The sequence below is a fragment of the Drosophila virilis genome, chromosome 5 (genome assembly GCF_030788295.1).
Source record: "Drosophila virilis strain 15010-1051.87 chromosome 5, Dvir_AGI_RSII-ME, whole genome shotgun sequence".
Classification (NCBI taxonomy): Eukaryota; Metazoa; Arthropoda; class Insecta; order Diptera; family Drosophilidae; genus Drosophila; species Drosophila virilis.
In genome coordinates this window covers 18,203,201-18,228,636 of record NC_091547.1, presented here as the reverse complement: position 1 = coordinate 18,228,636, position 25,436 = coordinate 18,203,201, and the positions used below count along the sequence as shown (strand labels likewise).

The following is a 25,436-nucleotide window of genomic DNA, read 5'->3' as shown; positions in this document are numbered from 1 at the left end:
TGCAGCAATCATAGAGCTAGACGGCGGAGAGGGAACGGACGGGTTTTGGCAGTGAAGGCAAGGAATTTGGAAAATCTCAGCTCAGTGTCAGGTTGCACGTTGAAAATTTGTCGTCATCGTGTCTCGCACACAAAAATGGCGTTAAGCATAGAATTTTGCCAAGCAGCTCAAGCAAAGAAACAAGCAAACGAAGAACCAAAGAGTGTGTGTGTGGTGTGAGCGGTATGGGGTGAGGGGATGGCGGTGGTGGTGGAGGGGCTTGAAGTCTGGCGGCTGGGCAGAGGCAAAGACAAACACATCTCTAGGACGCGCCTTGGCTGCGGCTCAAGGATAAGGCGCAAAATAATAAATTATATTTGCGTGATTTGTGTTTAGTTGTTGTTGTTCTTGTTGTTTCTATTGGGCTTGTTATTGTTGTTGTTGTTGTTGTTGTTGTTGTTGTTGTTGTTGTTGTTCTTGTTACTCTTTGCATGCATATATTTTGTAATGCTTCAAATGTTGAACATAAATTTCAAAAATTTAACTTGCCGCCTGCCTTTGATTGTGTTTTGTTTTGTTGTTGGCTGCTTGATTATCAAAAGAGAGAGACATACAGCGAGAGAGAGAGAGAGCGCGCGCGTCACGCTCTCTTAAGCACAGTGCATTCGCTCACTGGAAGGCTGCGCAGCGGGCACGCTCAGCGTTCGCTTAAGAGAGCGTTGCTCTTAATTGTTGCCAGAGTTGCCAGCGTGTGCTGAAACTGTGTGCGCACGCCAAGCTGTGTTTTCGAAGTCTATTTCAATATTTTCTGCTGACTCGCCGCCTGCCCCTTTGCAATGCTTGCACCTTATATGCTTGCAATTTTTCTCACACACTTAACACATGAATGCACGCACACACACGCACACACACACGCACACACAAATCAAAACAGCATTAGTTGCGCTTTTTCTGCCTGAAAGGATAACATTTAAGCGCTTGGCTGGGGTCAGCAGTTGACAGTTTAGAGTTCACCCATCTGGCAGCCCACCAAAGCACAAAAACAAAAACAAAACAAATAGAAAATGCAATAAATAGAAAATGAAATGAAAGGGAACTAAATTTGACGCGTGCCCAACTCAAGTTTTAATCAGCAATTTAATTTCAATTGAGAGCGTCATCTCAGCCCCAGTCTCAGTCTCAGCGTTGCCCCATCGTCCGCAAAACCCCATGTAATACCCACTGGTCTAACAAATTGTGCTACATCATCGCAAGCCTGCAAGCCATTAAATGTAGAGCTCTTAAGTCGGGCGCGTTTCTATTTGGGGTTGCGCTGCAACAATGCGCATTTCTTTTTAGCAACAGGATTAACATGAGCTACCAAAAAAAAAGAAAAAAAAAAAAAACAAAAACAATGATGATCTAGAGGTTTTTGATTGACTAGAAGATACCCTGTATGCGGCGCTTTCTTTTTAGCAACAGAATTAATGTGAGCTTCAAAAAAAAAAACCAAAAATAAAAACATTGATAAAAACAATGATGAAAACAATAGAGGCTTGTGGTTGACTAGCAAATACCCTGTACAGTTCGAACTTCCTTTAACACACATATACACATGTTTTCTGCTAACTGTGCTTCTTCTTCTTCTGATAGCCCCCACACTATGATAAATGCATTTTGGAGCAACTCTGGTGTTTATCGACCAATTTGATGAATTTTTAAAGGAATAATTATGACATTCAAATGTGGGTAGATGGCAAAGTTAAGGGCTGTAATAGCGAATATCTACAAAAGATATCTAAATAAGTGAAATATTCTGGATTTGTGTATGCTCTAAAGGAATTAACATAGTAAACTTGGAATCTCTAGCTGTCATGACTTTCGAGTTGTGCCTTAAAAGCGCGCTTTAAAATCGATATATATCGAAATTATGCAAATGGGAATCTTTAAAAATAAATTATGAACATGCCTTGCCCATGATATGCGAGAGTCCACTTTGTCGGCAAGCAGTTGCCTCGTTCTGTCTGTTACATAGATTTGCGCGCAACGATCATACCCTGTTGCAGCCGTTTGCAATGGGTACAGGGTATACAATATAGAAATTGCTTACAATTGTCAAACAGATGCAGCAGCCACCCCTGAGCTCAATATGCGAACCCAAATAGCCGAATGCGAACCCAACCCCCACCCCAATGCAACCGCAACAGCAACACTAACAACTTTTCTGTGTGTGCGTGTGTGTGTGTGTGTGTGTGTGTGTGTGCGTGTGTGTGTGTGCAATGCCAATGACATTTTTCACTCTTCCCTCGCTTAGCTCATTTTTCACATATTTTTGCCAAACTGCAACTATTTTGGGAACTGCTGCGACAACCCTGCTTCAGAGGGGTGACTCCTCCCCTTGTTGTTGTTGTTGTTGTTGTTGTGGCGGCACTCGAGACCGTTAATTGGTTTTTATTCTTAATGATGTTTAGGCGAGACAAAGTCTTGTCTTTCTTTCCAGCCCACGCGGATATTTCGGCATCACACACACACACACACACGCAGATATTTATGTAAATTCCGGGCGGGAGTTTTCAGTGATTTATGTTTTCCACTCTCAGCCAGCCGTGGAGTTTGTTTTTCATTTCTGCTGGTGTGAAAAACAATTCAACAGCTAATTGAGCGACTGCAGAAAGCGAGAGCTCCGACAGCTCAGAGGGCGCTACAAATAGAAGATATATATGTGTATGTGTGTGTGTGTGTGTATGTGCATGTGTGTAACTGCAGCTTAAATGCGGATAATGGGCAGGTAGTTAACCAAATGCGGGTCTCAATGGTTTTTCAATTAAGTCAAGCGACCGGGAAGGGCTGCATCTCCGACCTCATAAAGTGTATACATATGTTCTTGATTTTAAACATTTTAGAGAAAAGCTTAACTTTATTTATTTATCTTGTTGATTGAAAGTTTTATTCTTCGATAGTTTCAATTTTTGTAAATTCGCTCTAATCAGTACAATTGAAACTACACCTGCATGGTGCACAACAGGTGTGTCCTTGTCGTAGGGTCGGCCCAAGCCAGCGCAGCAGCAGCTGCGACTGAGGGCGCAGTGAAGAATGCAAGTTATTCAGTGAGGGGAATTGTGCCGTTAAATTTCCCTTTTAACACCCACGCAGTAAGGCTGGCCGCAGTCAGCGCTGATCTTTAATTTATTAGCTATGCAGTTGCAGTTGCAGTCGCAGTCGGCAGAGGACGACGTTGTGATGATGTCGCAAATGCCGACAAAGGCGTGCATGGACAAAAACAAAAACAAAAGCCGGCAAGCCGCACACAGAGAGCACAGAGTGCGCCAGCTGTACAAACTGAGAGAGCGAGAGAGTGAGCGAATGTGTGGCGAAGGAAAGGAGCTGAAAGAGCGTACGCTCACTGGAAGCAGCATACGATATGGTAGCAGCATTGCGTTCCGTTAGCTGCCATCGTTCCGTTAGTTTGCGAGCGTTTGTCGTTGGCATCGGACGTGCGTCGTGTTCAATTGAAAGCAATACGGTAAATTGTTACGTTTAAAACGGTACAGCGCGTGCATGCTGCAATTTTTGCGAATCAGTTTTTATATGCGCTCTTAGCTAATTGCAAGTCAAAGAAAAAACGGTCGACAGCTCTGTAACATTTGGCGCTGTGCGCGCGAGAAACTCATTAAAAAGTTCGACGCTTGACATGTTAAATATGCACAATAAACACGCGGCACAACAAGGCAAACATAATTAATTACCCGCCCGGCCGTCTCTGTCTGTCAGTCTCCTCCTCCTCTCTCTCTCTATATTTCCCTCTGTGTGCGTGTGTGCGCGTGTGTTTGAGTGTTAAATAAAAATCAAAATTAATTGCATTTCAAGCATATTTAAATACGCATTAAGCGTCGCATAAACGTTGAAGAGCTCAACGAGTTTGCGGTTTCAATTGTGAGTAAACAGCGAACAGCTACAACAACAACAACAACAACAACAACAAGAACAACTGTCGCCGCTGCTGCTTGTTGTGCGCGCAATTTCCGGTTTCCGTTTCCGTCGCGCGACATTCGCGTCCGCCGTAAAAAGTTCTGGCAAAAGTCGCCGCTGCCCACCAAATTTGTCAGCGGCAGCAACAAGCAGATAAAAAAAGTGTTAAATCGCCGTAGATCGCCAGTGTTGCCTGACCAGAAAAGAGGTGCTGCATCATATTTTTAAGAGCAGCTTAAAGCGCTGCCAACTGGCCTGCAGCTGCAGCGTTGCCAATTTTCGCCAAAGCGCAGTTTTAGTATTGTTAGTATACAAAAAATAATTGCCAAAATAAAATACTAGTTGACGATTTATTAAATACAAACATAAAAAAGTGTTGCCTACTTGGCGGCTGCTCGTTTAATTTTCGCAGTAGCAACAACAAATTCAACAAGGTGGACGCTCAACTGGATCAAAGCAACAGCACATCTAAACAGGTTGGTGAATTACAACTTTTTTCTTTGTCTCTGCTTACACTCGTTCTTCGCAAGCTTTATTTTTTTTATATTATACATTTTGGCATTTAATTTCATGCTCAGCGACAACAGCAAATACACTTTTCAGTCTCAGACGCGTTAAACAAAACCTAACAAGCATGTGCCAAGCAGCAAAGGTTGCGTGCAGTTGCTCGAGTCTCAGATACCGCTTAAATTGTCGACTGTGTTTAAATAACTTGTAGCCTTGCAACATGTTTATTTATTCTTATCTTTACAAATGTGCAAATTATTTAATATATATTTAATATATATTTGATTACAGTTCTAATTTTGTTTCATATTGTCCAATTCTGCAAAACTTACTTGCGCTTGGCTTATAAATTTAACTTTGAATTATTTAATACAAATTTGTTATAAAATGGAGTTTAGGGAATTTATAGTTCTAGTTGGAGTCCACTTAGCAGTAATATTATGATTATTCTTGGAAGTTAAATTGAAATTATTCGGAAAATTCCTATTTGTGAAAATTCAATAGAATATTTCCCGTTATAAATCAAAACAAATTAAACAAATCAAAAGAAACAAAAACGAAAAATAAAAACAAATTCTGAAAAATAAATAACAGCGCAAGCGAGCACAATAAAAATTCTGATAATTCATTCCGCGAAGTTGCAGATTTGAAAAATTCCGAGAAATCGCTATAATATTATTTTTGTTAGTTTTGTCAAAGAAAAGCAAGGAAACTATTTATTCCTACAAGTAATTTAAATATGTAAGAATATCTAACGACCTTTGCATTTTATATCATATAAATATCTATAAATCTGTAAGTTCCTTCGCGAAAACTTTATTTCCGTCTGCTCTACAGGGTATTCGCATGTAAAGACAAGCAATAAAATGCGAGGCACTGTTAAAGTTTTTGCGCGCCAAAAAAGCAGGCAACAAAAAGCGAAGCGCAAAAGGTGAGAGTCCACAGTGGCAGAGGCAGGGACAGGGACAGGGACAGGGGCGGGGGCGGGGGCGGACAGTAGGTGCGAAATGTTTATGTGGCACATAAAACTAGCGCACACCGTGTCGCATTGTTACCCCCGAAGGGGGCAGTGGGGGCTAGGGTTGCCATTTTTATTTTATGAACTTTTATTATGTTTATTTGCTTTTACTTTTTTTTTTGTTTTTCGTTTTATACTCGAGCGCCCAGCTGCCTGGCTGTAGTAAACAATAATCATAATAATCGCAATCACAGTCGCAGTCGTAGTCGGCGTCGCAGTTGGCAAAGCGAAACATGTGCAGCTGTGCTCGACTAGTGCATACTCTGCACTTAACTGTGGAAAGAGTTGTATTGCAAATACTTATAAAGGCTTGATTAAAGCTGTTCCCACGACAATTGTAGGCTCTACGAGCACCTAGCCATATAATTCAGCGTTTCCTGCTTTCTCCTTGATTAGCTAAGTATAGGGTGTTCATAAAACGATATATATCGATTTTAAAGAATATTTAGAAGTCAACACATCATGCATACAATTAGAAGCAATTAAATGCCAAACTCTTGTGTCTCGTTAAACAGATGCTGAAATGTATGAAGTCTGATATACGACATTTTTCCTGATTGGGACACTTGCACTACCCGTTCTTGTCGCTTTTTAATGGCTACAGGGTATAAAAGACAGGCAACAGGGTAAAAGCGACGCCCATTTTGGCCATTTCGTGTTACCTGCTTTTAGGCGCTTTCGCACGTTTGTTCACACCTAGTCAAGCGCTTGCATGGCTACAGCTCCAACTGAGGCGCACACAATATGCAGACACACACACACGCACACTCTTTCGCTTTGTTGTGCGTTGTACTAAATTGCGCACAATTGGAAGCATACTTTCGGGCGCCTGCGAGCATTTAGTGTGCACTTCTTGGCCAGCGCACGTTAACAGAATTTGAATGCAAATTTCGTCCAGCCCCAGCCCCATCTCCTTCCCTAACCCTCCTCCCCTGTACTTCCCACGCAGTTCGCGTCTTTTATTTATCGCACTCTCCGGGCTCTGTCTGCTCAACTGTAGCATTCTTTTAGGCGCTAGGCACATTTTCCTCTTCTGTTTTCTTGTTTTGTTTTTGTTTGCCCTTTCTCTTGAAGGCTTTTATTTTATTTTGTTTATTTTACAACGCATTAAACGGACCTTTCTTTTTTGGTAGGGAATATATGCAGAGACTGTTTAAATGGATTATTTTCTATTAATGAAGCTAAAAAAATTCTCTTTGGTGAATTTTGATAGAAGGAGTAAAGAAATGGCAATGTTTCAGCCGTCGGGCAGATTGTTAAAACGGAATATTATTACTTAAACAAAAAAAAATAGTGATTCGCAACATTTATTACTCGCGGCTATTACCCGGCCTTGCGCGTGACAGGTTTTGTGGTTAACATTATCGATATAACTTCTTAGTCAGCTCCCCGCGTGTTTAAAGTCCATCTAGAAAAGAAACCAAAGCTGGACTCAGTGGCTTCCGGCATGTTAGAAAAGGAAAGTAAACCTTCGTTTATTTGACAAGAAAATTTTCAACCCAAGAGCGATGGATATTTCGAAATGCAAAGGAAGCTTGGATTCTGTGAAAAGTGCGAAACACGTCTCTCTTAATTTCCATTAAGATTATTAGAAATAAGTTTGAGTACGAAATATTACCAAATATTTGATGCCCGTTTCCCCCATGGAAGGATTTCCAATGTAAGCCCGTACCTCAGTCAATCAATCAGTCAATCAGTCAATCAGTCAGTCAGTCAGTCAGTCAATCAGTCAGTTAGGGCAAAAAAGTTTTATATATAAAGATAAACAATGACAGCTTAAGCTAATTATATGTAAGGGACACACAATATGCTAAAATATTGTTCAAAATATCGCAAACAAGTCTTGCTAGTTTGTTAAAAATAATGTTGATAAATTAATTAGGTCGAATATAACAAATTTTGTCTTTAAAATGGTGCTTAATATGAGAAAACCACAAATTAACTGGACTAAAAAATAGCTCATAAATTTGCAAGCATATTAAATTAAGTAACTTCTTTTGGGTAAAATTTGTGGTATCCCATTTTCTGTTTTTATTTAGTTTAAATACAAATAAGAGCGGGAAAGCCTTGCCTTTGATTTGTTAATATTTAAGACTTCATTCAGCTTTAAATTGGAATTGTTTCAATATCAAATGTTGCTTACAATTTGCTAATTCGATGATGCTATCAAAATGCCTTAACAACTAATTGATCCTAATACCCCAAATCAATAATATTAAGGCGGGAGGTCAAACAATGCAGGCTCGTGTGTGTGTTTTTGTGCTTGTGTGCGAGTGTTTGGCCGTGTGGCTGTTTGGTTGTGTGTCTGTGCTTGTGAGTGGCTGCTGTGGCATAATTTCATTAGATTGGCCGTGGCCATAAGGCTTATCGCAAACGTGGCTTAATTAGATTAATGAAAATAGGCTTAGACGCATGTAGACTCGCATGGCATGTGCATTAAAGCGGCTTCAAACAATTATGTACAAACTGAAACATGAATACACTCAAGCACTCAGACATTCATGTCAATGAATACAGCTTTAAGTTTGAGCTTGAAGTCGATTTGTCGAAACCGCGAAACTCTGCAAGTCTTCATTATGCGGCGCTTGGCTGCCATTTGCCAGGCACAAATAAAGAAAACGGGAAAAGCTAAAGAAATTTATGAAAAAAAAGACGACGGAGCCAACATTTTTGGCTTGCTAACAAATTTGTCGAACTGTTAAAACTGGACGCTGTCCGTGACACACAACAAATTCAACGCCCAGGCGGAGGAAATATTTTATTATTTTTTTAATTCCCTGCCCCGTGCCCTATATCCAAGTGCTGCAAGCGTTTTATGTTTTCAAATTAATTTTAAACAATTTTTTTTTATTTTTCTTATTTTTGTGTTTTGTTTTTTCATTCTTCTATTTACCCCCTCTTGACATTTCGCTGGCAAACTTGTGCGCGAGTTTGAGTTTTGACATAATCTATTATAAGCGCTTATAATAAGTTTTTTTTTCTGAGGGAGAGGGTCTTTCTTTTAATTGTAGGCGTGGCTGAACTTAATGAGACCAGTTTGAAATGTGCGCCAGGGGTGTGATTTTTGGCGGGCGGGAGAGCTTGCGCATATGCACAAAGAATTTAATTAATATTTATGCGCGGTGCGGCAGACAAATTTGGAGGGGAAACAGTGTTGTTAGATTCTTGTAAAAGTGTTGGGAAAGTTGCAAATATTCGGCCTTGGCCAAATGTATCAACATTAATAAATCACATAATTCACAAAAGTTACCTTCAAAATCACAGTGGCTGCCACTTGCGGTTCTTTCACACACATACACACACACACACACACTTGCAAGCACACGCCCACATTTAGGGGCGGAATATGACAGTGACTTATTGTAGTCAGTTTTTATGTAGGTTTGTGTGCGCTTGTGTGTGTGGGAGTGTATTTGCGTGGGGCTGCTCATAAATTTAATAGAACAAAAACTTAAGCAACTCTGAAGGTTAACGTCAAGCGACTGTTGAAAACTCAGAGTATCTTATTTGCTTGAGTAGGTATACAATTTTATGCACAGCTCGCCCATATTTTTTTATAAACTGTCAAATTTATAAAACAGGCAATTACCATAATGAAAAAGGACAATAAACAAACCGATTAGAATATAAATGTGGAGAACCTTGCCCATCATAAATAGTCTTGATGTTTTCATTGTCAACCAAAGTCATCGCATAATAACTAAATTACAATAATAATAAATTAAAAAATTAGAATCTTAAATGTAATTGTCAAAGTTAACTACTTTTAAACAAAATTATAACAAAGAGGCTTTGTTATTCTATATATAACTATTAAGAATTCACATAAAGTACGATAAAATAAAACGCAACGGCATTGTTTGAGTTCCAATGAATATTGAATGAAAGTCCAATGAAAATTAATACAATATATTTGAGTTCGCTTATTTTGGCATAATTTATGACGTCGGATGTTTCAGAGCCAAGTATTTTTTTTATAGCTCTCAGCACATTTATTTATGTGATTTCTAACAAATCCTTTTTTTAAGTTTATAAAAGCAGAGAAAAAAATTTTCTACAATTTTGTTGAAAGCTTTTTTAACAGACTCATATTAAAGAAAAACTATTATTTGTCGACAATGATTTGTCCTTCTTATATGTCCAAATTAAATTGATTAATATACTTTTCTGTTATTTAATTGCAATATTTAAAATATTATTAAAAGATTTTAAATAAAACAATTCGATTGGAATAATTTCCAAGCCGCGTGATATAAATCGCAGCCTGAATGTTTATGTTTAAGAAATTATGCCACAAGAAATGCAAAGGCAGAAAAAATGGTATGGAGTAATAATAATGAAGTAAGACAAATGCGTGAGTTTTGAAATGTAGGGAATGTACAATATAGAATAGGAAAAGAGAGGGAGTAACACACACAGAGAGGGGATGACACAATAATAATTGTAAATTACATTAAATAGGGTGCAATATGGATAAAGAGCTGGAGTTAGGAACTCACTATTTCATTAAGGACAAGTTAGCTTGAACTGAAGCCTAGTTACAGTACTGGCTCTTTTTCTTTTTAGCTTGCCTATACGATATAATACAAATATTTTTATATTAACACACACGCGCATTAAGATTAAATGAAGATCTGCAACGGCCCGCCTCGCAGCTTCGACTGAAGCCCGGCTACAAATGGGCGCCCTTTACATACGCTTGGCTGCATCTGCTGTAAACTAAAATAATCTGTTGTTAATACTAATATGGTCTGTGATTAACATTCAATGCAAACTTACTTTTGGACCATCCGTACCTGCCCGCCTCGCAAGTTCGACTGAGGCTCAGCTGCAAAGGGGCGCCCTTTATATACTGTGGGCTTCACCTGCTGTAAGCCAACATGATCTGTTATTGATATGATCTGTTGTTAACATTTGATTCAAACTCACTATTAGCCCATCTGTACCGGGTCGGCTCGCAGCTTCAACTGGTGCCTTTTTATAGCTGGCTGCTTTATTTAGACTACTCGCTCTTCTTCTATGTAGCTTGCATACACGATCTGTTGTTCATATTTTTATACTAACACACACGCATTTTATCACCAACCCAAGATCTGCACGCGCTCGCTTCGCAGCTTCGACTGAATCCCGGTTACAGTTGCGCGTTCCTTATATACTGTGCAGCACCTGCTGTTATTAACATTCAATGCAAACAGACTATCGATCATCCGCACTGGCCCGCTTTGCAGCTTCGACTGAAGCTAGGTTACAGGCGGTCGCTCCTTATATACTGTGTGCAGCACCTGCTGTTAATTAACATTACCTGTTATTAACATTCAATGCAAACAGACTATCAGATCATCCGCACCGGCCCGCTTCGCAGCTTCGACTGAAGCCAGGTTACAGACGGTCGCTCCTTATATACGGTGTGCGGCACCTGCTGTAAACTAACATTTACCTGTTATTAACATTCAATGCAAACAGACTATCAGATCATCCGCACCGGCCCGCTTCGCAGCTTCGACTGAAGCCAGGTTACAGACGGTCGCTCCTTATATACTGTCTGCAGCACCTGCTGTTAATTAACATAACCTGTTATTAACATTCAATGCAAACAGACTATCAGATCATCCGCACCGGCCCGCTTCGCAGCTTCGACTGAAGCCAGGTTACAGACGGTCGGTCCTTATATACGGTGTGCGGCACCTGCTGTTAACTAACATTTACCTGTTATTAACATTCAATGCAAACAGACTATCAGATCATCCGCACCGGCCCGCTTCGCAGCTTCGACTGAAGCCAGGTTACAGACGGTCGCTCCTTATATACGGTGTGCGGCACCTGCTGTTAACTAACATTTACCTGTTATTAACATTCAATGCAATCAGACTATCAGATCATCCGCACCGGCCCGCTTCGCAGCTTCGACTGAAGCCAGGTTACAGGCGGTCGCTCCTTATATACTGTGTGCAGCACCTGCTGTTAATTAACATTACCTGTTATTAACATTCAATGCAAACAGACTATCAGATCATCCGCACCGGCCCGCTTCGACTGAAGCCAGGTTACAGACGGTCGCTCCTTATATACTGTCTGCAGCACCTGATGTTAATTAACATTACCTGCTATTAACATTCAATGCAATCAGACTATCAGATCATCCGCACCGGCCCGGTTCGCAGCTTCGACTGAAGCCCGGTTACAGATGCGCGGTCTTTATATACTGTGTGCAGCACCTGCTGTTAATTAACATTACCTGTTATTAACATTCAATGCGAACAGACGATCAGATCATCCGCACCGGCCCGCTTCGCAGCTTCGATTGAAGCCCAGTTGATATGGGCATTGCAACTCGCTTTTGCTCTAGAGATCTGCCCTCTTGCACTCTGCTTTGGCTGCTGCTGTGAGTGGGAATAGTCGGCATATTTTGGCAGTTTTAGATATTTGCCAACTTTAACATGCGGCACAACAGCACACGGACATCAACACACACACACACAGACGAATAGTTATACACACACTTGAAACATATCCAATATGCGGACTCGCTACGCTTTTAGTTAAAAATTTTGCCAGTGTCGGTGCCAAAAAATGCAAATTTAAAATGCGTTGGCATGTCAAAAATCCACACACTTGCACACACACTCGCACACACACACAAACACACACACATGCATGTATGGAGTGTGGCACAGGGTGCAACTGCAGACAGCGACAGAGGGGGGAAATGCGATGAAAATCGATAAACGAGATACATGTGTGTGTTAGTGTGTGTGTGTGTCTGTCGAGAGTTAAGCTTTTAGTAGTATCTTTTGCTATGCAACTTACATATACGAATTTGGCAAGAGTACAACAGAGCGTAAAGGTGAGGGAGGGAGAGAGAAATAGAAGGAGAGAGAACGAGCGAAAAGAGAGCTGGCAACAAATAGCTTAATAGGAAATAGCGTAAAAGCGTCGCCAGAATCGCCCCCAACTATATGTATATATTTATATATGAAGGAGTCGCTGATAAGGGGCATGGGGTGCACTGATGATGTCGACGGGGGTGGCTGCTGGGCTGAGCGGTGGGGTCTGCACATAACTGTGCTAGAAAAAAATCCTTGCACGTATCGCGCTCAAGAAATCGGCGAACGCATTGGCATGTCCTTTCGATCCATTGTTGTAGCTGTGCCTCTTCTATTCGTTTTTGTTGTTGCTCTTGTGTAAGGGTTAAGACGCGACTGGAGAGGGTAGGAGAAGTCGCTTATCGGATAACGTCGTCCCGTTTACAGTCAGTGTGCGTGTGTCTGTGTGTGTGTGTGTGCCGCCTGGCATTAGTCAAATGCAAATTTTTATGGCAACCCTCTGTCTGTTTACTGGAGGCGCCGATAAGACCGCGCATAAGCATATATACCAAATGGATTCTAGATGTCAAGCAGGAGAATGGATGTTGTTTCCAAAAATAGCAGAAGCACCCAAATAACAAAGTATTAGGGAAGATTATCGTATTTGAAATGGAAAATATGTTCCACTAAGAAATCTCAAAAAATTTGAATATTTAAAATATTAAAGCTTCTGTCTCAAAAAAAAAAAAAATCTGAGACAATTTAAAGAATATTGATGAAGAAAACTTCCCTATGATAAAATTAAAGCTTAGCAATCTCCTCCTTATTCGAACTTCTCCAATTCAACCGAAATTAGCGAATTTCAGACTATTGTACGATAAGGTTCACAAGAATCCAGTTTCGAAAGCGAAAATTACAAACTTAAATAGAATAAAATAGCAGAAACTTATCCCAATTAATAACTGGGGAATTCTTTGTAATATTTAATTTTTAAGTACCTTTCAAGCGATTTATTAAACGCCGTTGCGTATTTTCTTACATTTTAAAGCACACTTTGTGGCGCACTTTAAAATATCTCGAGCTTTGGCATCCGCAGCAAGCAGCTACAAAAACAGCAACAGCAACCACATTACCGTCTAACGGAAGTTGCCACAAATGAACAACATTGCCACGACCTTCTCCGAGGAGTCCCGCCTTTTCCCCTCTGTCTGCCCGTCCACTCGGCTGAGCGCCTGCATCACGCGCCCAGAAGTAGGCAATAAGCAACGTGTTTGTGTATATGGCACAAACATTTTAGCGTATTTTTATTACACATGCAGGCAACTGCGTATGTGTCTGTGTCTGTGTATGTGTATGTGTCGGTGTGTGTGTCGACAGGCTCATTGCTGAATTTATGAAAATTTTTGCCTCCTGATATGGGAAGCTGGGAGTCTGAGGGTTGGGCAAAAAACATTAGCACCCAATAGAGTTTAATGCGTGCGTGTCAGCCGACAATGCTGTGTGAGTGTGTATGTGTGTGTGTGTGTGTGTGTGTGTGTATTTTTGTAGAGTGTAACCCCCAGCGGATGTGTATCCTGTCTGCGTGTGGCCCCAGCTGTCGAGCTGCTGATGCCAATGCCGATGCCGATGCCTAACGTCAACGCTGCCAACGCCAGCGCCAATTTGCGGCTTAACATCTTTGAATTATTGAGGCGCGTTTGGGTCGCACAGACGCACAGACACAGATACACAAACTCACGCACACAAACACAGCGAAAGCCAGTGTAGCGCTGCCACCAGGCCCTTCAGGTCCTCGCGCCATGGACGCCCGTCCAGTTCAGTTTGCGTGCTTTTGGCCAAATTAAAATTTTATCAAAATGAAATTTGCGGTTTTTGTGTGTTTAGTTTCAAATTTTTGAAGTGATTTTTCGTTGCTTGTCGCTTTCTGCGGCAGCTGTTTGTTGTTGTTGTTGTTATTGCTTGTCGAGTAGCCCACGCTGCGTTTGGCATATCCTGAGGCTGAGCGGAAGCTTTGGTTTTTGTAAGTTAACAGCGAGAGATATGGACTACGTATTTTGGGATCGCGCATATTTTAGTTTGAGCTACTTTGGTATTTGTATATTGCTGAATTTTAGATGAGCATTGGGCATTTTCTCTATATGTGTGCCTAGCATATACTTTAAGGAATTGGCAGGCATAAATATAAAATGTGGCAAGTCGGAAAATCTGTGTAGATAACGAAATTGAAGTAGTGGTTGAAGTTGAAAGAAAAAGTCGAAAACTAATATTTAGACGTAAGCTTATATACAATTTTAATAACTTTCTTATTAGGTAAATACTTGGATAGCCTTATTTATGGAAAGTCCAGCTGCCTGAAAATCCTTTATACATCATCCAAACATTGAGAAATTCTTAAAAATATTCTTCTCTTTAAGCCAGCATCTGCAAAAGTTAAAAATAGTTATATATGAAACTTTAAGCACAATCTTAGCAATTTATTTTTCTACTGTCCAATCGATTCTTCGTACTTGACCAGGAATTTACAAAAAGGACAGGAACTTTTACCCACATGCTAGAACCAATATTAACCTCCTTTCAACTAGAGAAATATGACTATTAAAGGTAAATCCTGGTGGTATATTTTGATTCGCATGCTAAAAGCAATTGAAAAGCCTTTTCAACTGGAGAACTAAAGTTAAAGGTAAATCCTCATAGTATATTTTTATGCACATGTTAGAATCAAGTAAAATCCTCTTCTAACTGGGGAACCGAGCATTGTTCTAGTTAAATCCTTATGGTATATTTTCGTCTTTATGTTACCTCAACTTAGCCCTAGCAAAACTGAGAAGTATTCTCAGCCCTGCGTCAATACAATTCAATTTGCTTATAGATGAGCATGATTATAATTCAGTTTTAATGCCAACTTTCTGGGCCGTCAGCTGCTTTCTCAGGTTTTGTAAATCTTGTTTTATGCTCGAAAGAAACATATTTTCATATAATCTGCAATTTTATTGTTCCATCTTTGGAGCTTTTTCCCTCTCGCTCTCTCTGTCTCTCTCTCTTTCTCTCTCCCTCCCTTTGTCGCTCTTTTTTTCAATTTTTCTGTTGCTCTGTTTTTCTTTTGGCCCTCGCCTTGCTCCTCCTTTTTGTTTACATTACACTTTAACTAAGCCGCCTAAAATTATGCAATAAACTTTACTTTTACGTGTCCTCCAGCCACTTGCTGCGGCCCCTCTAGCCCCTATCCCTATCGTATATTTATTTATATTGTGTGTCGTTTTGTTATTTTTTTTTCGCCGCACTTATCCTTGCGATTTTTGATGTTCGCGCATTGTAGCTCGTTAGCTTGGTCAGCGAGGGGGTGCTCTGAGCTAGGAGGGTGGTGGGGTCTGAGGACCAAAATGCCAGCACGGCGTTGCAAATCTTATTTGATGATGCCACGGCAAATACTTTAATTTATGCAGTAATCCAATTACAAAAACAGCAACAACAACAACAACGGGAACAACAAGACGAGCATGGCAGCCATAAAATAAAACAAAAGGAAACCCTACTAACAAATGTACTCTAGGTACTGATCGACTGCTAGTTACTCTTTACCGTAAATTGTAAATCTAAAAAGATTTGTATTCTTGAGATTTTGGAACTCTTGATGTTTATCAAATTCAGGAACAAATAATACAATTTTGTCAATATGTAATAAATATGGATGTTTATCCAAAAATAATTTTTTTTAAAAAATGTAAAAAAAAACATAGTTTTAAAACTAATTTATATTGAAATTATTTGAATATTATTTAAATGTTGAATAAGTCAGTAAATTCAAAGGAATTAAACTATTAGGAAAAAACGAGTATAAAACTTGAAACCTCAGTTAAACTTTCCAAATACAGGGTATTAGAAGGACCGTGACAACAATGACAAATCTCTAGATTTTTACTTTTCTTTGCCCACTTGGTTGAGCATTTTATTTTGTTTTCATTTCGTGGACCAGGGAACCTGTGCCCAATGCCAGAGCTTGCTCCGCCCAATCCCTTATTTCTCTAGCCGATGCGACTCATTTACATTTTCTGCGCGTTTGCCTTTGGGTTCTGGTATATTTTTTGTGCTTTGTATTTTCTTTTTGTGCGCCTTTGGCTCTGCTATTTGCCGCATCTTCGCGTCTTAGCAGCAATTCAATTTATTTTAATTTCTGCTTTTAACACAAAAAATTACCAATTCAATTTTATGACTTTATTCCACGAGCCCCCGACGACTGCCACGTGGCACATTTCACAAAAGCAGCTGCCGCAGATCTGCAGCTCGCTTGACACCGAATCGAAGTAAATGCCGCAAGAACACAACAAAACGTGCAACGTGGCGGGGCAGGGTACGGTTAAACAGCTTTCAGCACTAGTCTATATATATCTGAGAATATATTTTTATATATATCTGCTATTTTTCCTTTTTCTTCCGCTGCGCCTTAGTTTTTCTATGCAAACAGCTGCCTCTGACCGTGCTCCCATGCCGCCTGCTCCCAGCCTCAACCTACGTCGCCTGTCATCTTGTATCGCACTATGCAAATCACTTTATAAATAAATTTGTGAAGCGTTTGGCAAACTTTACTGGGCTAGAGAGTGCTCTTAGCTCCTCGGCTTCCTCTCAGCCCGTCAGCTTCCCAGCTCCTGATACCCTTAGCTACTCATTCGCCTGTCTCTCGGCTCACATTGGAAATCAGCTTAAATCGATGCAAGTGTTAATGAAATGGGTTGTCAATGGGTGAATGAGAGAATGGGCAGAATTTTGGGTGGGGGGAGGTAGCTGTATAATGCACGTGACCCACTGCTTGCCAGCTAATCGGATAATATTTCATGCTGCATTGTGTTTGGGGAGTACGTACAACGAGCCGAGGTAAATATCTTGGCAAGTGGTTATGTACGTAAGCTTTAATTATGACAGATGAGGATACTAATATTTGTAATTTCTAATTTGCATTAGTTATGTTCTTATGATGAGTTAGATATATCGAAAAATGTTGCCAATAGCTATATTAATATATTAATAAGGGCATTCATTTATTTATTTATTTGTTAATGGTGGACAAAATGAATGTCTATTGTATTACTCAGTATGTTAAATTATGAAACGTAACGTATATAGGGATATAATAATGATTTTAATATTTACAATCAATCGCTCGAATGTTAGTCTTTTTTTTTTAATTTATTATAATATAAACGAATATCTAAATAAAAAATTCTCTAGGGGAGCTAATGCTCTATATAGAAGAGATATATGCCATGAGCTTTTGAGTAAAATAAAATATAACAAATGTCATTCTTATGATATTTATATTTTGTTGCTATATCCTGTCACATGTCAGCATTTTGTGCTAACTCCAAGATTTGTTGTCATTTTGTAATGTTGCTATTCTTTCCTGGCAAATAAATAATTTCACGCTGTTTAGCTAAGAAGACAACATCTTCAAAGAGCTGAAGCCGTCGACACAGCGCCCAATAAATTCAAAAAAGCAAAGTAAAACCTTTAAATTGCCAAATCATTAGCCATTTAAAAGCTGACAAACAATGAATAGGAACAAAAGAGCTGCCTAAACAGTCAATCAAAATGCTTAGGCTGTGACGGCACGTCAAAGGAATAACATCAAACATTAATAAGCAGACACCATCAATACACTCCTCTTCTGGCAGCAAAAACGTGACACTTTTTGCCGTTGAACTTATGTAAAACACGTCACAACAACAACGGAAGTGCTCACAACGGGGCTTGCCGTGCACCAAGAATGGCGGCTCACTCAATCAATGATGGTGCCTGCCCCCTGCTGCCCATTTTTGGCAGGAGGTGTGGCATGCCGATAAAAAGCAAATACACTCAGTGCACAAACGGCAGCCATAAACATTTCATGAAGACGCTATGCGTAAAAAAATAACTAAAGTAAGCACAATGCTGCTGCGTTCATCACGGGTGAACTGCAGTAAAAATGGAGCCAAGTAATAAAAATTTTAGGGCAATGAGAAATCCAGACGCAAAACCGGAAATATATACATTCTACATAGACATATAGAATAAACAAAAATGTAATATGCCCGCCAGGTCACAGGGCTTAACTCAGCTCAGCTCCGCCAAAAGCAAAAGATGCGAGCATGTGGCAACGCCAGAGAGCGACTGCTGGCCAGGGTTGCCCCACGCTAACGCTCAACTCTCACTCGCTTTTTAAGCAACGCAACGCTAGACAAAGCTACAGTGACAAAACCAAAAGATGGTCGACACATACACATGCCGGAGCCGGGTCTGAAGTTGGGAGCATGAAGTCGCGACAAACGCAAGCGAAAACCAATTTCATGTTGGTCCTTAAACGGGCAACTATGACTGACAGCAGCGCACTTGCCCTGCTATCCTGGCGTTTGGTTTGTTGTTATTTTGGCTTTAGTTAAAATGTAAATTTTATCTGCACGTTAAATGGCTAGCTATAGCTACAGCTACAGATAGATAGATACCGATATAGCTTCAAGTACAGTCATTGCGATTTTTATGTGACAGAAAATCTTTGGAAAATACTTTTGCTGTTGACTTTTTTTTTATGGCAAATCGTTGAGCAAAACTAAACGAAATTGACTTAGTGTGTACCAATGTCTGTGTGTGCATGTTTATTGTGGCTGGGCGTGGCATTCAATTGCTAAGCATTTCTATATTTGACTAGTTTTGCTTGTCAGAGACTTGAGAACGAAAGTTTAGCAATGAAATTGCACCAGAAAATGCCATTTAGTTAAATTATATCGTTTTGCTTTTCATAATAGGAAATTTTTTGTTTCTTGACATCGAATGTTTTAAAGTTCTTAACTTTTTATTTTCAACTTACTGAAAAAGCCAACAATAAAAAAAAATTGAATATCTAATTGTTAACGCATTTATAACTGGAACTTCAATCATGTTTGTTAGAAGTCTAAAAAGGATATTGAATATTTTTCGATAGGTTTCTGTGGGTAATCAAAACTCGAAACACTCTGAATGTAGTCAACGATATCGATAGCAAATTTGGAACGTGTTACTTCGCTCTGCTCCAAATTGGCTCTCAATCTCTTGCTTATATTTGAAGAGTTGGCTATTTTAATTTATAGTTGTTTGGATATATTTTTATTTAAGTCTTTTACACTCCTACTTGCTTTAGACTTAAAATTTAATAGAAAAAAAAAAAAACAAATAAGCAGTCGGGAGTGCCCGACTTGGAGAAATCTTAAAGTTTTTTCTACTAGTTAACGATACTCAGAAACAAACTTGTTTTGTTTGGACACTGGCAGGACGTTAGTTTCATTCCGTAGCTCTTATAGGTTTTGAGATCGACACGTTCTCAAACACGGACAGACGAACGTAGAGACAGAAGGGCCTGGCTTGGTCGACTCGTCTCTTGATGCTGTTCAAGAATATATATGGGGTCGAAGATGCTTTCTTCTGCCAGTTACATACCAGTCCTTGCCCATTTTCAATGAATTCGGGGGATAAAAAAAACCAACTTGTATGTACTGTAAATATAAGTTATTACCGCAAATTCTGTTATAGTTATTTTATTTGCCATTTCCATAATATGCATTTTACAATTGCAATGTCAGTTTCGATTTCATATTTTATTAGCTATATTGCTCGTCGAATGTTTATTTAATTTTTCCCCATTGATTAGAATTGCTTGCGCTTAGTTTGTGCTCTTATGGAATACATATTTATTTCATCCTTTAGATCACATTTCTTGGCTCGTATTGTGCGCTGCAAATTGGCAGCATTTTTGAACTGTTTAAAGCATACAATTTTCAATAATAAAATGCTCGAAACGCTCCGAAGGATTTGCCACATTGTCTGAGAATACTAACCGATATTATCTTTCGTTCAGTTTTGCTGCCAAGTTAAGCAATTATGCAGTTGCAACAGACGCACACACACACAACAACACACATACACCTAAAAATAAACTGACAGCATCTAATATTTGATTTTGTTGTTGTTTGTTTTGAGCATGGTGGCAACACTTGCCAGCTGGCCATCTCACTCGCACTGTGCTTCACTGGCTTTGCTTTTATGGCTAAATAAAAACATTGCTTTAATATTTGCTCTTAATTAAATTCGAGCTCTCCCAAGCGTAAAGCCAAAAACCGGAAAATCGAAGAAAAAGTAGAAGAGAACCCAAATTCGAAAGTTTTGCAGCGAGTGCGAGAGCGAGACAGCTGGCATAAGTAAGCTGGTAAAAACCACTTAATCCAATTTAAGAATGCAACTACTTGAGCTTGTGTGAGTGAGTGCATGCATATGTGTTGAGCGTTTCGCATGCATTATGCAGTGCTGGAAAATACATTCTGTTTTTTTCCTCTTTCTCCAGTGCCTTAAAGTATGCGAAGCTTTTGTGCTCTTTAGGGGGTTTTTATCACTGCTAAGCCATAAAATTGTTGGGGATTGCCATTTATTTAAAGAGGAAATGCAAAATAACTATTCTAAAATATTAGCAGTTTTTATCCCACGTGTGGATGTATCTGTGTATATGTGTGTGTGTAAGTGTTTGCTTGGACTCGCTTGTTGGTCTAGCTGCTGGTCGTAAATTTTGGGGCAATTTTTTCGCTGCTGCTCACATTACACGAGCCCAGATAAAGGCTCTAACACACACACACACACACAAACTCTATAGCACACTCACTCCCTCTGAGCCACAGCCCAATGAGTAGTATATTTTGCATGCTTACACAAATTTTTTGTGATGCTCTGCAAGCCCCTCCACACCCCCTGCAGTCTTATCAGCAAGGGATGCTCTGTTTTTGGTCTCAGCTCAGATGCCGCCACCCGCTGGCTATTGTTTGGCCTCAAAATTTATAAGTTAGGTCATTTGGCTTGTAATAATTTGTTTTGGACCACATGTAAATGTTTGTCGTAGTTCTTTTTATTGGCATCATTGTTAATGCCAGCGCCTAATAGGACTATTAGGTGTATGCCCGTCGCTGCCGCGGGGCCTGCCCAAGTGGCCTATTAGCCAGAGTTGTGTTTTAATTAAGCCCAAGCTGCAGCTGGCCAAAAAGCAGGGTATGCATTTTTAATGCCTAAAATGCCTACAACAATGCGAGTAGTTGCCGCATTTCTGAGTAGCCGGCGTTGTAGTTGCTAAACAATTTTCTAATTAAATGATTTTTGCCTGCGGGGTGCGAAGAAGTATGCTCAACTATTTACGCAACATTCGATTGGGAGGCGGCCGAAAACTACACTTAATTAAGTTTTTGCGCCACTATTTCGGAAATTGAATTTCGGCCAGTAAATTCTCAGATGCCCGAAAAGTCCAACCAGCTGGTCTTGGCCAACAATTTTTGTATTTTGCCCTAGCTGCCGCTTTCAGTTTGATAATTCGCATGCTAATGCCGCAAAGTAGGCAATGAAATTGCGCAAAACTAGTTTAGAGCACCGGCCCGGCAAAAGATATGCTTTGGCCACTGTATCTATAGCTAAGTCTGTAGCATCTATGCCGACTCGGCAGCAATTTGTGCCACTGCCAGGAAATGTCTCAGTTTCGGTGCGTAATTTTCTAGCAGGCACTGTTTGTGCCAGTGCCTTGTGCACTGTGTGTGCCTTTTGCTATTTATGTTCGCATGTCCATGAGCGCATGACCTCCATATAAAATAAATTACTTTAGTTATCTAAATGCTATAGCTGCACACACATACAGATACATAACACACACACACACACACACATGCATGTACTTAATGCCTGCTCTGTTCCTCACAATGCTGCTCTCTCTCTCTCTCTCTTGCTCTCTCGCTATTCGCAGCGTTGTCTTTAGGGTTTTTTTTTATACTAGACACAATGGTTTGCATTGCTTTTGAAGCAGGGTAGCTTAGCTAGGACTTTGAGGTTCTTTATGTTCCTTCCTTCGGTTGGACATTTAAAATTTATTTGTCTTAAAATTATGGAAATTGTTCTGGATTAATCTTTGGCAATTGCTTAAAGATATTCCATTTAAGCTCAAATGCTTCTAAACAGAAGAAAACCTTTTCAGTCTCAATCTCCATATAACTGTTCGTCCTGACTGACTCACTGACTGATTGGTGATCAGTCAGTCCAAGCTCATTTTTAAAGATCATTGTTCATTTGTGTTTCGTACTTTTTGGAAAATCCGGTCCCCCTTGCTGGAAGTGGGCATCAAATATTTATAATTTTCAAAGCTCCAAATTGGCGCAAGGTAAATGAGCTGAAAACAGTTGCCTGAAAGTTTTTTAGCTTACCATCCGAACTGCTTTAAAAATTATTTTAAAAGATCTTTGAGAGAATTTATTTTATAAGTATTTCGAATCACTTCATTATTTTTATTTTGCAATATTTTTTCGAGAGTATTTTAGCTTCGATACGTGCTCGAAAATTTGGGACCCTCTTTGGTGTGCGTTCATTTTTGCCCTGCTTTGCCATCCTTTGTGTAGCTCGTCTTTTTGCTTTTAGCCAAACAAATGATAACAATAAATTACACTCTCGAGATTTGGACGAGCTTAAGTATGAAGTGCAGCCAGTCGATGTCGATGCGCCCTGCCAAAATAATGAAGGCCAAGATGCGGGGTGTGCGGTCGGTGGCAGGGGACGCGGTTCGGACGCCACATCAAGTGGCGAACGCACTTGGGGTTTTCATCTATTCTTTTCGCTCCTTTTCATTTATTTTCTGTGTTTTTTTTTTAAGGAAAACCAGAAAAGGAAAAACAGCAAGAGACAACAACAATAAGAAGAATGGGTAGCTGGGCAACAAAAATAAATGTTCTAATTTAGCGACTCAATTTGTGTAGTAAATTTATCAAAAGGCTGGCAGTGAGCTGCTCCACTTTGTGTGTGCCACGCCCACACACACACACAGGCACAGCCACAGCCCCTCTTATATACACACACTCATGTAACATGTTAGTTGCCATTTATAAATGCTGCTCACCTTCATTGCTTTCCTTTTTGTGGTTTCTTTTTTTTCTCTCTTATTAATTTTTGGTCTGTGCGGTCAGCAGGTAATAAATCTAGCCAGGTGATAATAAGTGCCATTGGCAGCGATTTGTTTAGTTTTTATTGCATACATTTAGGCATTGTTTGGGGCCATCACTGTGGACGCCTAGCGTAGTGCCTACAGCTGCCTACTTAAGTGTGACGCCATCAGCATTTCGGCAAAAAGCCATAAAGCTCGGTTTCGACATGCGAAAAAAGGTGTTTGAATAATGTTGCCCACTAAAAGGAGGCGCGGTTAGTGTAAGTACTTAAGGCAGTTAAGTGTTGGGCAGTTTGTTTGAATACGTAACAGGCAATTTGAAGTTCTTGACATATATATAAATGCTTTTAGGATAATGTATCTGTTTCTTATCTTATAATTTTATTGCGTTTTTATTTAACTTATCGGTGTTTTAGAAAGTAGCTATTCCATTATATCTAAGCTTATATCTAACCTTATGGACTTTTTTTACAACAATGGTTAGTTTACATTTAAGGTTAGCAGAGGAATCAGGTGGCAGCCCTGAAAATTGACTCTACAGCATAGCAATCAGGTGGCAGCCCTGCGTTCATACTTTACAAGTGGCAACTCTGCGATGCTGCTTGACAGCATACAGAAATCCTCTTTGTAAACCTCACGGCAAATGCTAACAATATATTTTTTACTTCTTGGAGGTAGCATCAATGCTAGAAGTCGATTCAAAATTCAACGATGTATTAGAGGTAAGGTTAGCTTAGTAGAACAGTATAATAACATTAGAGTGCCACAAAAGTGGCTACAAAAATTATTTGTGCCCCATTAAATGGGATCTGAAACCACTTAAAAAGCGTCCAAATTAGCCAAGTTTATGTGCGGCAAACTTTTAAGCATCGCTACGCTTTGCACTGGCATAAAGTGGGCTTTAAAATGTATTTCATATATACTTTATGCCTTTTTTGTCGAACTCTTGGCACTGTTTTTTTTTTCTTGCCACAAAATAAAGTTGTTTTAGGCCGACGGCAATGTTCTAACACAAAAAAAAAATAAACAAAAATTAAACGCTCGTATAACAGCAAACGAAGAGAGAGGCAAAAGACTCTGGCAGGTCTGAAATTATGCTCAACAAGTGCACTTTGCTGCTGCTTAGCGCCTATTTGATGACTTTAAACAATTTTATGGCATTTTTATGACTTGGATAAAAAACTGTAAGCTAAAGCCAGCCGCCTGGCCTCAATAAAAGTTGTGAAGTGCGCTAATGTTACAGGTCCACTTGGGACTCTGCTTCGTTATGTTTATGGCTTTTGATTTGTGTTTTGGTTTCCGCTGTGCAGTAATGAATTTTCACTGTTATCCAATTTCCGCAGTCTGCAGTTTCTGTTGTCCAAAACGTTTTAGTCAGCATTCAGCCAATTTTCCGTAGATTCTTGAGAATGGGTTTCGGGACAAGCAAAAAAAACTTCATGTTCTGTAAGTCAAAAATTTGTTGAATCGAAATGAATAATGAAATATATATACAAATATAATATACAGTTTTTTACTTTACAGACATAAATCTTATATGGTTTTTAGGCCAAAGAAAAACAAAAAAAAAAAATATATATCATACAATACACATTCACTTGTTTTCCGATTTGAAAAAAGGTTATATATGTTCCTTATTTTTATTTTTAGTTTTTGCATTTTCGTATTTAATGTTTGGCAGACATTACACGGTATGCTTTAAAATCCGAACAGATATAATTCATAAATTCATATATCTATTTTGTTTTTCATCGCTCTGAGTGAAAAGCTTCAAATACTCGCACGCTAAATTGTATAAGAGAAATATGAGAGAAAAACGCCTATCAGAACAGATGTAATATCGGGTATCTGTCTCGCTTTCTCGCACATTATTAAAAAAGCCCCAAAGTGCCATAATTTTTGGCAGTGATTTGATAGCGAACGAAGTAAAAATCGGATTGTAAAGTTGCAGCGCGGCGGAACGTTGCATGGATGCTGCTGCTGCCGTTGCCGCTGGCCGCTTGATTGCCTGACTGCGTTACTGGGTCAGCAGCAGTTGCAGTTGGCGCCAGCAGTTAGCCTGGCTTATTGTTCGCATATCAATGGGCGAGTCTATAGACTATGGTTCAGCTGGATACATTCGCAACGTATTGTTTTGGTGGCCCGGCAATGCGCTGGTAAAATATTATTTTTATTTGCTTGAGCGCGCACATTTGCAGCATCAGCGTGTGGCAAGTGCAGCAAA

General features: G+C 39.6%; 1 protein-coding gene and 1 long non-coding RNA gene across 5 annotated transcripts in view; one reads left to right on the top strand and one right to left on the bottom strand.

Annotated features, from left to right (window-relative positions):
- Nucleotides 1-3,435: 3,435 nt before the first annotated feature.
- The window catches only part of tei (teiresias), a 224,460-nt gene continuing 202,459 nt past the window's right edge, over nt 3,436-25,436 (top strand). For all 4 annotated transcript variants that reach the window (XM_070209911.1, XM_070209910.1, XM_070209914.1 and 1 more), the window contains exon 1: nt 3,436-4,403. The gene's annotated coding sequence lies outside the window, so the exon portion shown is untranslated. The remainder of the gene's footprint in view (nt 4,404-25,436) is intronic.
- LOC26531737 (uncharacterized) lies at nt 9,292-11,473 on the bottom strand. Its single transcript, XR_001450259.3, has 3 exons — nt 10,382-11,473; nt 10,232-10,320; nt 9,292-10,171 (listed from the first exon to the last, which is right to left on the bottom strand). It is a non-coding gene; the product is annotated as an uncharacterized lncRNA (long non-coding RNA).